Raw genomic sequence first — 12,978 nt, forward strand, 5'->3', positions numbered from 1 at the left:
CCCTGCTTGCTGATTTTCCACTCAACCAGCTCAGGAGCTGAGCCAACCCATTCTGTGCTCCACCCTCCAGCTTTGGGAGGAAATTACAATGGTTTATCAATTTATACTGGTCTGGTGATTAACTTTGGCAATATTTATTTTTTGTTATACGTGCTGATTAATTTTACTTGTACACTTATGCACTAATGTTCCCCTTATCTTGTGCTTCCCCACCCCTCTTTTAGATAATGAAATCTTTTGAAAAGAAAATGAGAAAGGGAAAGGGAAAAGAGGGTGCCTTCTATAGGTCCACAGCATATCCCCATTTGTAAGCTGCTGAGCTACTGTCCCAACGTGGCACGTGTTCTGCTCAGTAAGGAAGTAGCCATCTGCTTAGCTACTATGCTCACCGCCACAGCAGGAAACCCCAGTTCTTCTTCCTTCCCTCTTATTTACAGTGTCAGCTCCCACCGGACGCAGCTACTAGATGTCAAACACCTTTAGAAAATCCAGGAGGACTTCACAAAAATCGAAAGGGTACGTGAGATTCTGAGATGGGGTGTGTGTGCAGGGGAACGTTATATTTTAAGCAAGTACAAAATCTGTTGGTGTAAGTACCTCTCCTAAAATTAAAATAAAAGAAATCCTTCCAGTAGCACCTTTAAGACCAACTAAGTTAGTTCTTGGTATGAGCTTTCGTGTGCAAGCACACTTCTTCAGATACTCCTAAAATTAGTTCATAGTTACTTATTTGTTACTCTTTCACGGATATCAGCTCTTGTCATGCATTTTTGCGGAGAATGTAGGTTGTTAACAAATAGCTGTATGTGATTGTAGATTATAGCTTTCCTCATTTGTGGTGTGTAGATAACAGCCCCCCGCCCTTACTTAGCTCCTGTAATTGCCATGCAGAAGTACACTGCCGCTGTCCACAAAAGTCCATCTATTTAGAAATTATGGGTAAAAGCCCAATCTTTGTCTGTCCACACCTCAATATTAAATTGTGGACAGCAAATTTTAGCCTGTGGTGCAATGGTAAAGCATGTTATGCAAAAGATTCAGTTCCCAGAATCTCCAGGTAGGGCTTGCAAGTGCCACATAATATTCTGAAGAATATTATGACATTCTGAAGAAGCAATCCCAGTGTTGACAGTACTGAGCAAAATGAACCAAAGGTCTGACTTGGCGCAAGACAACTTCCTAAGTCCTTAAGGAGTGTGTTCATCTGAAAAACAGATTGTGGTGCTCATAATTCTCCACAGGAACTAGAGGTACTTGAGAATTCATCATTTTCCCCCATTTGCAACTTCGAAAAACTATTCAGACCTGAACCTATTGATTCAAATGACAAGGAGATTCTGACTAAACATGAGGATAAATTTTTGGGCAGTAAGAGCTGTTTTGAGGGTCTCCCTCAGAAGATGGCCATCTGTCAGGGATGCTTCAGCTGAGATTCCTGCATTGCAGGGGGTTGGACTAGATGACCCTTGGGATCTTTCCCTGAATATTCTATTAATATTATGTGGCACTTGCAATAGTGCCAGTTCTGTAGACTGAAGCAGTCAAATGGGCATGTTTGGGGGTAACCCTTTTGAGTCCCTTCCAATTCTACCCCTCTACGATTCTATGATCCCATCACATTTGAGAATTTGTCCACTTTGCTGACCACACCTTGTGGTGGCGAGTTCCACAAGCCATGTGAAAAAATCCAAGCACACACACATATGCACACAAATGAACCCAGAAGTCCAAATCAGCTTCACTAGCTGAGAACGCTGTATGTTACAAGAGTGGGGGGGGGGGACATCTCCCCTTTGCCCAATTCTCTCCACGTCGGAGAGTGCCCAGTCCAAAAAGATGCCAACCCAGAAGATGCCAGAGACAGGACGCTGATGATGATTGACAGGAGAGTGCTGTGCAGAGCCAAAAAGGCCCTTTCAAAAAGCTCAGGAAGAAGGGAGCACAGAAAGTCAGGCGGGCCCTCAGGACCTGAGCCAAAGCTGTGCAGCAGAGGCAAGAACACCCCCACCCCACCCTGAGGCACTGGGAGAGATCCTGCCGGCTGATCAGCGCCACAATGCCTCCCAGGCCGTTTCCCGAGACCTGTGGCTGTAAGAAAGCGGCAGCAGGGCGTTTCAGCAAGGTTTGTCAGTGCTTCTACTTCCTCTGTTCGGGCTCCAAAGATCGACAGGCTGAAGATACCAGGCGTGCCCCAGTGATATTTATGAGGTTTTTTGTTTCCTCCTTATACAGCGAGTGTCCCCGCCCCCCGCATGGCGTAAGGCAAACTGCTTTCCAGACGCCCCCCCCCCAACATATTTTGCCTCTTTTGATTGAGCTGCTAGCTTGAGCTTCAGAAATATGTTCCCAAACACACACGCGCACGTGTCTCCAGGGCATAGAACTTGTTCTTTGGATCCTCCGGGCGATCGCTTTCTTTCTTTCTTTCTTTCCTTCTTTCTTTCTTTCTGCCGTCTTGTGGTGGTCTGCCCAAAAGCAGTTGATCTGCAGGAAATGGTATTAGGGGGAAAGGGTGGCGGGTGTTTTGGGGGAGGTGGGTGGGGAAAGCGTAGCTGTTGTTCTCTGCCTTTCTGGCAGCGATAAGCAGTTTTGCAAAGGGCTTTTACGCAGAGCAAAGATGATGTTGCAAAAAAGAAAAGCGCGCGCGGGGGGGGGGGGAATCCGGTAAAACGCAGAAGTGTCTGCTCAGAAATGCTTTTAGCGGAGGAGATTTTAACTGCCTGAGAAGACTTAGAAAGCGGCTGGGTTGTGCGTGTGGAATTAATGCAATCGTTCTAATGCAGTATTTGCATATGAGGCCTTGAGGAAGAAGGGCTAGATTCGAATCCCATATATTCTCAAAACTTGCCAGGCCTCCCTCACAGCCTTGCGCCCCCCCCCCCCGCCTGCAGTATGAAATTGACAACCCTGGCCTGCATATATTTTAAAAAGATATAAATAAATTCAGTGTTGACACATCAGAATTCAATTTTTGAGGCTTGGGCTTTCCCTGTTAGTGCAATAATGGAAATGTTGAAAGGGGATTTTGACGTTTGCTCTTTGTATGTGGGGGCAGAGGGAGAATGTTGAAACATTCAGCGGGATTGACACCTGTATAGAGAAGCTTTGAAACTCATATGTTGAATTTCTCATCTCTTAAAGACTGTAGCATGCTGCCGTTGTTGGCTAAGAGTGACCCCCCCCCACTGAACATACTGTCGAGTGTGATGCAGACGAACCTAGCATAGGATTGTGTAATTTTCTGTGGAAAAATACTTGTTGCAAATTACGTGTTGTTTTCCAAGGCTGCCTGCACACCATTACCACTTTAAATAGCCCTGGCTTTCCCCAAAGAATTATAGAAGCTGTAGCACATTGAGGGCGCCCAGGGTGGGTAAGATGCCCCCCATTCCTCTCAGAGAACTACAGTTCCCAGAGTTCCCTGGGGAAAGCGACCGGCTGCTAATCAGTCCTGGAAACTGCAGCACCGTGAGGGGAACAGGAATCTCCTGACAACTCTGAGAACCCTTAACTAATTATAGCCCCCAGAATTCTTTAGGAGAAGCTATGACCTTTTAAAATAGCATCATAGCGATTTACATTTATGGTGCAAATGGGGGCTGCGTTGGGTGCCTGCTGAGTCCTACCCATCAGAGAACTTGGACTGCTGTGCGACTTCTGGGCAGATCGATTACAAGCTCTGCCACTGGGCAGCACGGGAAAACCACTCTGGGCAGCAGGTACTTGTGGAGGGGGATATGTGGGGGCGGGTGTAGAGAAGTGGTGGAGAATTATTGGGGAATAGAACTGTCTGTCACACAACTAGCCCTGCAGACCTCAAGAGACTGTAGCCCACAAAGACGCAATGCATTTGGTTGGTTGGTTGGTTTATTGCAGTGCTGTGTTTTACTTCAGCTGGTTGTGGTTGTTTTAAATATTTTATATATATATATATATATATATATATATATATTCTGCTGTCTTTTCAATGCCATTTGTTTTACTATTCACCGTTTTAATAAAGGTAAAGGTAAAGGGACCCCTGACCATTAGGTCCAGTCATGGCCGACTCTTGGGTTGCAGCGCTCATTTCGCTTTATTGGCTGAGGGAGCCGGCGTACAGCTTTCGGGTCATGTGGCCAGCATGATTAAGCCGCTTCTGGTGAACCAGAGCAGCACACGGAAACGCCGTTTACCTTCCCGCCGGAGCGGTACCTATTTATCTACTTGCACTTTGACGTGCTTTCGAACTGCTAGGTTGGCAGGAGCAGGGACCGAGCAACGGGAGCTCACCCCGTCGCAAGGATTCGAACCGCCGACCTTCTGATCGGCGAGTCCTAGGCTCTGTGGTTTAACCCACAGCGCCACCCATGTCCCGTTTTAATAACTTACCACAATAATAATGCCAACCAGCAAGCAGAGAAAACAACACTGTCAGAGGCAAGGAGGCTCCAAGGGTTGGGACCCCTTTTGCAGCCTGAGGACTGCATCACCTCTTGCGCAACATCCCGAGGGCAGGACGCCCGTGGTGGGTGGGGCCAGAGGCAAAAGTGGGAGGGGCAGTTACGCTCGCCCACCCCCTCTGTCCACCACCCAGACTAGAAGGAGGCTAGGGCAGTGGCCCTCCAGCGGTGTGTGGTGTGCCACCCTGGGGTGGCAGGGGAGGAGGATGACAAGTATGGTGGGAAGATTCAAGGACAAATCAAATGTTTAAACATTTCAATGTGGCATAGTATTGTATAGTATCAACATACATTTTATATATGTATATACAACCAGCAACAGTATCCATATTGGTTAGTCTTCTACAGATCTCCACAACATATTGTAGCAAACATGGGTTTCCTGACCAATATGAAAGATCAGAAAAAAGAGAAGCTTCTTTGTATTGATGAGAAGATGATAATAATTATTTATTATTTATACCCCACCCATTTGGCTGAGTTTCCCCAGCCACTCTGGGCAGCTCCCAATCGAGTGTTGAAAACAATACAGCATTAAATATTAAAAGCTTCCCTAAAGAGGGCTGCCTTCAGATGTCATCTAAAAGTCTGGTAGTTGTTCTTCTCTTTGACATCTGGTGGGAGGGCGTTCCACAGGGCGGGTGCCACCACCGAGAAGGCCCTCTGTCTGGTTCCCTGTAACCTCACTTCTCGCAATGAGGGAACCGCCAGAAGGCCCTCGGCGCTGGACCTCAGTATCCGGGTGGAACGATGGGGGTGGAGACGCACCTTCAGGTATACAGGACTGAGGCTGTTTAGGGCTTTAAAGGTCAGCACCAGCACTTTGAATTGTGCTCGGAAATGTACTGGTTGCCAATGCAGATCTCTCATATGGTCTCGGTGGCCGCTCCCAGTCACCAGTCTAGCTGCCGCATTCTGAATTAATTGCAGTTTCCGGGTCACCTTCAAAGGTCGCCCCACATAGTGCCTGGCAGTAGTCCAAGTGGGAGATAACCAGAGCATGCACCACTCTGGTGAGGCAGTCCACGGGCAGTACGGTCTCAGCCTGCGTAGACCTAATACAAATGAGATTAGCTGGGGAAAGCAAGCTCAACACCTCTCATTGAGTTTCTGAGCACAATTCAAAGTGTTGGTGCTGACCTTTAAAGCCCTAAACGGCCTCAGTCCAGTATAACTGAAGGAGTGTCTCCACCCCCATCGTTCTGCCCAGACACTGAGGTCCAGCACCGAGGGCCTTCTGACAGTTCCCTCACTGCGAGAAGCAAAGCTACAGGGAACCAGGCAGAGGGCCTTCTCGGTGGTGGCACCCGCCCTGTGGAACGCCCTCCCACCAGATGTCAAAGAGAAGAACAACTACCAGACTTTTAGATGACATCTGAAGGCAGCCCTCTTTAGGGAAGCTTTTAATGTTTGATGTATTACAGCATTTTAATATTTTTTTGGTAGCCGCCCAGAGTGGCTGGGGAAGCCCAGCCAGATGGGCGGGGTATAAATAATAAATTATTATTATTATTACTACCCTGTGAGGTAGGTTAGGCTGAGAGATGGTGACTGCCCCAAGAGGCCGCACCCAGTGAGCTTCACAGCCAAGTGGGGGATTTTCTAGGACCTGGGAGAAAGCCAAGTGGCTTTCTCCCAGGTCCTAGGCCAGCGCTCTAGCCTCTAAACCACTGCTGGCTCCTCACATGAGGAGAAGAGAAATGAGCAGGAACTTTGGCAAAAAGAAATGCAAACAGAAAATAAGGTATGTGGAGAAAGAATTTGAGGAGCACACTTCCCAAAACAGGAGTGGTGCATCAGTTTTACTGCTCACACATTTGCAGAATTGAGCAGGGTCTGGTTTCAAGTGTGATGGGGGTTGAGATTCCTGCATTGCAGGAGGTTGAACTAGGTGGCCCTTCCAACTCTATAAAGACCAACAACTGAGGGGGGGGTGATCAACCCCTCTTGTCAAGAAACTCTCGGAATTGTAGCTCTGTGAGGGAAGTAGGGGTCTACTAACAGCACCCAGAACCCTTAACAAACACCCAGAATTATTTGCTTAAAGGGGCATCCTGAAGCTTTACCGATGCCTATTTGGGAAGAAGGATGGGGAGGGAATTCAGTTCAGTTCTCGTTTTAATGGCTGTCTGCCAAATTCACACCTCCTGGAACAACCACAAACCTGAATGTGGCTACTCCTTGTAATTCTGCACTTCTCCAAATTTTGTGAATGAAGCTCTCAAACCAAAATATGCGTCCCTAAAAGGCACATATTCAGGGCAAGCAGTTCCCCCTAATCTAACGCATTTTAATATTCCCCCCCCCCCCCGCCACTAATGCAGACCTTTTAATGGATGATGGCCCTGAATGGACAAGGATCAAATGAATCATAGAATCATAGAGTTGGAAGAGACCACAAGGGCCATCGAGTCCAACCCCCTGCCAAGCAGGAAACACCATCAGAGCACTCCTGACATATGGTTGTCAAGTCTTTGCTTAAAGACCTCCAAAGAAGGAGACTCCACCATTGCTCCGTGTCCGCTTCTCTGGAGCAGCAGAAAACAACCTTTCTCCCTCCTCTATGTGACATCCTTTTATATATTTGAACATGGCTATCATATCACCCCTTAACCTCCTCTTCTCCAGGCTAAACATGCCCAGCTCCCTCAGCCGTTCCTCATAAGGCGTCGTTTCCAGGCCTTTGACCATTTTGGTTGCCCTCCTCTGGACACGTTCCAGTTTGTCAGTGTCCTTCTTGAACTGTGGTGCCCAGAACTGGACACAGTACTCCAGGTGAGGTCTGACCAGAGCAGAATACAGTGGCACTATTACTTCCCTTGATCTAGATGCTATACTCCTATTGATGCAGCCCAGAATTGCATTGGCTTTTTTAGCTGCCGCGTCACACTGTTGGCTCATGTCAAGTTTGTGGTCAATCAAGACTCCTAGATCCTTTTCACATGTACTTCTCTCAAGCCAGGTGTCACCCATCTTGTATTTGTGCCTCTCATTTTTTTTGCCCAAGTGCAATACTTTACATTTCTCCCTGTTAAAATTCATCTTGTTTGTTTTGGCCCAGTTCTCTAATCTGTCAAGGTCGTTTTGAAGTGTGATCCTGACCTCTGGGGTGTTAGCCACCCCTCCCAGTTTGGTGACATCTGCAAATTTGATCAGGATGCCCTTGAGTCCATCATCCAAGTCATTGATAAAGATGTTGACTAAGACCGGGCCCAAGACAGAACCCTGTGGCACCCCACTAGTCACTCTTCCCTGGTATTGATGTCAGACTGACTGGGCGGTAATTATTTGGGTCCTCTCTTTTCCCCTTTTTGAAAATAGGGACAACATTTGCCCTCCTCCAGTCTGCCGGGACTTCGCCTGTTCTCCAGGAATTCTCAAAGATGACTGCCAGTGGTTCTGAGATCACATCTGCCAGTTCTTTTAATACTCTTGGATGCAGTTCATCTGGCCCTGGAGACTTGAATACATCTAAACTAGCCAAGTATTCTTGTACTATCTCCTTAGTTATTCTGGGCTGTGTTTCCTCTGCTGAATCATTTGCTCCAAATTCTTCAGGTCGGGCATTGTTTTCTTTATCGGAGAAGACTGAGGCAAAGAAGGCATTGAGGAGTTCAGCCCTTTCTGTGTCCCCTGTTTGCATTTCACCATCTTCTCCTCTGAGTGACCCCACTGTTTCTTTGTTCTTCCTTTTGCTACGAACATACCCATAAAAGCCTTTTTTGTTGCTTTTAACCTCTCTAGCAAGCCTGAGTTCATTCTGTGCTTTAGCTTTTCTGACTTTGTGTCTACACGTGCTGGCTATTTGTTTGAATTCCTCTTTGGTGGTTTCCCCCCTTTTCCATTTTTTGTACACATCCTTTTTTAATCTTAACTCAGTTAAAAGTTCTTTAGATAGCCACCCTGGCTTCTTTAGGCACCTTCCATGTTTCCGTCTCATTGGTATTGCCTGACGTTGTGCTTTTACTATCTCCCTCTTAACAAACTCCCAGCCATCATGAACTTCCTTTCCTTTTAGTATTACTGTCCATGGGATCTCACCCAGCACTTCCCTAAGTTTTATGAAGTCGGCTTTCTTAAAGCCAAGAAATGGAGTCCTAGTATGCTTGGCTGCTCCTTTCCGCTGTATAGTAAACTTCAGAAGAGCATGATCACTTGCGCCTAATGATCCTTCCACTTCTACCCCACTAACCAGGTCATCCACATTGGTTAGGACCAGATCTAAAATGGCTGTTCCTCTTGTTGCTTCTCCCACTTTCTGGACAATGAAGTTGTCTGCAAGGCCAGTGAGGAATCTGTTTGACCTTATGCTCTTGGCTGAGTTTGACATCCAACAAATATCCGGGTAATTGAAGTCCCCCATTACTACTATCTCCCTTCCTTTTGCATGCTTGGCCATCTGTTCCAGGAAGGCATCATCTATGTCCTCCGTTTGGCTTGGGGATCTATAGTAAACTCCCACAATGAGGAGAATGAGAAAAATAGTGCCCTTGGAAAATAGGAACACTTGGGAGGATCTGAGATAGAACCTGATCTTTGCCTTGTGTTCTGTTCTTAATGATTTTATTGCTAGCTGCCTCTAGAGGCCCTGGTCTTAAAAGGCTGCCTGCCTCTTAAGAATCACCCACTATTGCTATCCCCCCCCCCCCCACATCCTGAAGGTTGAGCTCTGGTCACAGCCCTTCCCTGGAACAAGACTCCGCTTAGGAATCTGCAGGCCTCGCCCGTCTGAAAAAGGCCAGAAGGCTGGACAATTTGAAAACAGGGAAACTGAACGAATTGCATTTCTCTTCCAAAATGCTCGCACATTCTGTTTCTTTTCCTTCCTACAAAAATAGTATTGCCAAAGCCACACTATTCAAAACAGTACTTTTGGTCAGGAAGGAAAAGGCCCCGCCTTCAAACTATGTTTCCCCCCCCTCAACCATCGCAATTGCACCAATTAGAATGTGATTCACCAGCTTTTTGCAAGCAAAACAAGGAAACGTGGCAAGCAGCAGCACACAGAGAGAGAGAGAGAACATAAGACGCACTTTGCCTGCAACTTGCCCTTCCACAACTACCAATGTTTTGACATCGAAAACTTCGCTCTCTCTCCCCTATCCCCTGGGTTTCTGTCAAAATAGCTCAGGATGTGAGATCTAGAACAATCCCTCTTGGAAATAACAAAACAGGGCTTAATTTTGACAGAAAGTGCTGGGACAGTTTCCTTTTATGCAAGTCCTGCCTAGTTCAGCAGAATATAGACTGGGCAGGTTACAACTCCACATCCATCCCTACACAGGCTGTTCTCCAACTCAGAGAAGTCAGGTCCAGCCAAACGGTATGTATACACTCCGGCTACTAAAATGATTTCGGTTCATCGGTGGTGGTGGTGGTGGTGAGAATTATTTTTATTTTAAAAGTTTTGGATTTGATTGTGATCCTGCAAATAGCTTCCTCCCAGATTCGCTCCAAAGAAACTGAAATGTCATTTTGCCTTTTAGCCCACAGACCATCTGCTCAGGGTGAAATCCACATGTATTTCCTCTCAGAACTTGCTGGGCTTGATCTTTTCCATCATTCCTCCCCACCCAGGCTTCTTAGGCACAAAAGAGAAGTTGGTTCTATTTCTCTCTTCTCTTTGTTTTCAAGTGCGTCTGAAGGTTCCGCAGCAGTGTGCAGTAAGTTAACAGTGAGCCTCTGGCAAGGCAGCGGTTCCTGGGAGAAGTGAATTTGAGGACATGGGTGTGTTTTCTCAGGAACGATGTAGGGCGAAATGGAACAACAGGGTTTAAGGTGGCGCAGAACAGGGACTTAACAGAACTCTTCACCAGGGAAATGCATTTGCGACATCCAAATAAACACAGCTACAGTCCCTAGGCACGCTTGCTTGTGGGGGTGGGCACCACTGAGTTTAGCATGACTCTGAGCATATATGTGTAGTGCTTGAGAGGTGCATGTTGATTTCTCATTTTTTAACATTTATTTATTATAATCTTTTAAAAAGCCATCTCCTTTCACCAGCTAATGACCTCCAAGAGGTGCAAAATGGCTTTTATCAGCACATGATTGCAGACAGAAAAGGGTAAACGGCAGCCTATATGTCAGGTGTGAGCTTCTGCACTCCACAGACCTGTGAAGCCTTTACTGCAGATGCTGCAGAACTTTATTCTCAGGGAGCAAGGGTCCCTTTGAGAAAAACTGTATGCTGTTTGTCCCTGGACTACCCTCTCGGAAGAAGGAGCTCAGAGAGCCCTCTGAGAATCAGTAGTCTGCCTCCCACTTTCCTTCCAAAGGAGCTCTCAGCCAGCAGCTTCACAGCAACCCTGAAAGGCAAGCTAACTTGAGAGTTAGGGACTGCCTTAGCCCCCAATGAGATCTGTGGGCTAACTAGGGATCTGAACTTGCGTTTCTCCAATGTGAGCCACCAGCTTCCCTGTGAGAAAAGTGCTTCGGGTTCTCTTGATATGGGGCCAAATATTCAGATGCAATACACCACAGACATTGGGACACACTATCTAAAGCAGGGGTCAGCAAACTTTTTCAGCAGGGGGGTGGCCCGCTGTCCCTCAGACGTTGTGGGGGGCCTGACTATATATATTTTTTTTGGGGGGGGGAGGGATGAATGAATTCCTATGCCCTACAAATAACCCAGAGATGCATTTGAAGTAAAAGGACACATTCTACTCGTGTAAAAACATGCTGATTCCTGGACCGTCCACAGGCCAGATTTAGAAGGCGATTGGGCTGGATCCAGCCCCTGGGCCTTAGGTTGCCTACCCATGATCTAAAGTTATCCAGAGGCATTGATATTGGTATAGAAAGCCCTTAACAACTTGGGGCTAGTTTACATGCGAGATCGCCTTACCCCATATGGGCCTACTCAAATGCTTTGATCTGCAGAACTGGCAGCGTTGCAGGTGCCACATAATACTTGTTCCGCGTTTGTAAGAACTCAATATTCCAGTGTGGCACCACCCACCCTTTGGAACTCACTGCCTCTTGACAGCAGGACAGGTGCCTTAGCTATGCTCTTTTTGGTGCCTGTGAAAAATATTTTGTTTAGGGAAGCTTACCTAGTGTTCAGAAAATCGATGCACGTCTTAGTTTGTTGTTAATTTTAACTTTTTGAATGTCTTAAATTATTGTCGTTAATTCTTCTTATTTATGATAATATTGTTTTATTGTTAAACAGCTTTGCGGGTTTGGGGTTTTTTTTTACGATTAAGCAGTGTATAAATTCTATGAAATAAATAAATGAACGGTACCCCTGAAGATACTAACCATACCCACCAACCCATATATTTTAAACAGCAAACGTGGAATCAATCTGGTTTCTCCCTGCAGTATTTTATCAAAGTTTATTTTTAAAAAAAATATTAACAATTTCAACATAACAAATTATCAAAACAAATTATCTTCATTATTCCCCCCCTTTTTCCCCCTCCCACCTTCCCAACAAACCCTCCCCCCGAGACTTCCCTCAGCTCCTCTCTCTGATTTCTCAACTCGTATTATTCTCTTCATACTGTAAAATTGTATTATCTGTCTACTATATTAACCCTCAATAAATTTGTGTGTGTTTATTCAAAACCTGCCAACGAGTCCAGTTCATTTTGTTGTCTTTTTAAATAATTTGCAAAAAGTTCCCATTCTTCTTTGAATTCACAATTGTCCTTGTCTCGCAGTTTGTATGTCAGTTTCGCCAGTTCTGCATAGTTCATCAATTTCTCTTGCCACTGTTCTTTTGTCGGGGTTTCCTCATTCTTCCATCTTTGTGCTATCAAGACACTTGCCGCTGTTATAGCGTACATAAATAAGTTCTTTATTTTCCTTGGCAGGTCTTGCCCTACAATCCCTGACAAAAATGCTTCTGGTTTTTTTACGAATGTCATTTTAAACATTTTCTTCAACTCATTATATATAATTTCCCAATTTTTTTTAAATTTCTCTGCATTCCCACCACATATGGTAAACGGTTCCTTCCTTTTCTTTACATTTCCAACATATGTTTGACCTGGTTTTATACATTTTTTCTATCTGTACTGGTGTTATATACCATCTATACATCATTTTCGTGTAGTTTTCTTTCAAAAGAGAACAATCTGTAAATTTTAAATCTGTTTTCCACAATTTTTCCCAATCTCCAAATTGTATGTTATGTCCTATATCTTTTGTCCATTTGATCATCTTCATCTTTTGTTTCACCTCTTCATCTTTTGTTTCCCATTCTAGCAGAATACTATATGCGCCTTTCAGCAACTTCACTTTCCTTTCTATGACTTCCTTTTTGAAATCTAGAAGTGGTGTAACTAAATCCTTTCTTATGGTCTTCTTTATACGTCTCATGTAATTGCCTATAATGTAACCAACTCTAAAATCTGACTTTTGTGTCATCGTACTCTTATAGTTTCCATTTTCCTTCTTGATCTTTTAGTAAATCACTGTACGTAAGCCACTCCCCTTTCTTGCCAAGTGGCTTGGGCAACAAGGCTTCAATTGGTGAGAGCCACCAAGGTGTCTTTTGTTCTGTTAAGTCTTTATCTCTCTCCCA

General features: G+C 45.4%; 1 protein-coding gene across 6 annotated transcripts in view; it reads left to right on the plus strand.

Moving 5' to 3' along the window:
• The first annotated feature begins 373 nt into the window (after positions 1-373).
• The window catches only part of GLT6D1 (glycosyltransferase 6 domain containing 1), a 48,813-nt gene continuing 36,208 nt past the window's right edge, over positions 374-12,978 (plus strand). Inside the window, exon 1 of one of the 6 annotated variants that reach the window (XM_080990986.1) lies at positions 374-516. The gene's annotated coding sequence lies outside the window, so the exon portion shown is untranslated. Of the gene's footprint in view, positions 517-1,970; positions 2,123-2,477; positions 2,497-3,604; positions 3,720-9,421; positions 9,770-12,978 lie in introns of those variants that run through there. The other 5 variants (XM_080990985.1, XM_080990988.1, XM_080990987.1 and 2 more) reach the window with 5 other exon arrangements.

Source organism: Podarcis pityusensis, assembly GCF_964106645.2.
Source record: "Podarcis pityusensis genome assembly, chromosome: Z".
Classification (NCBI taxonomy): Eukaryota; Metazoa; Chordata; class Lepidosauria; order Squamata; family Lacertidae; genus Podarcis; species Podarcis pityusensis.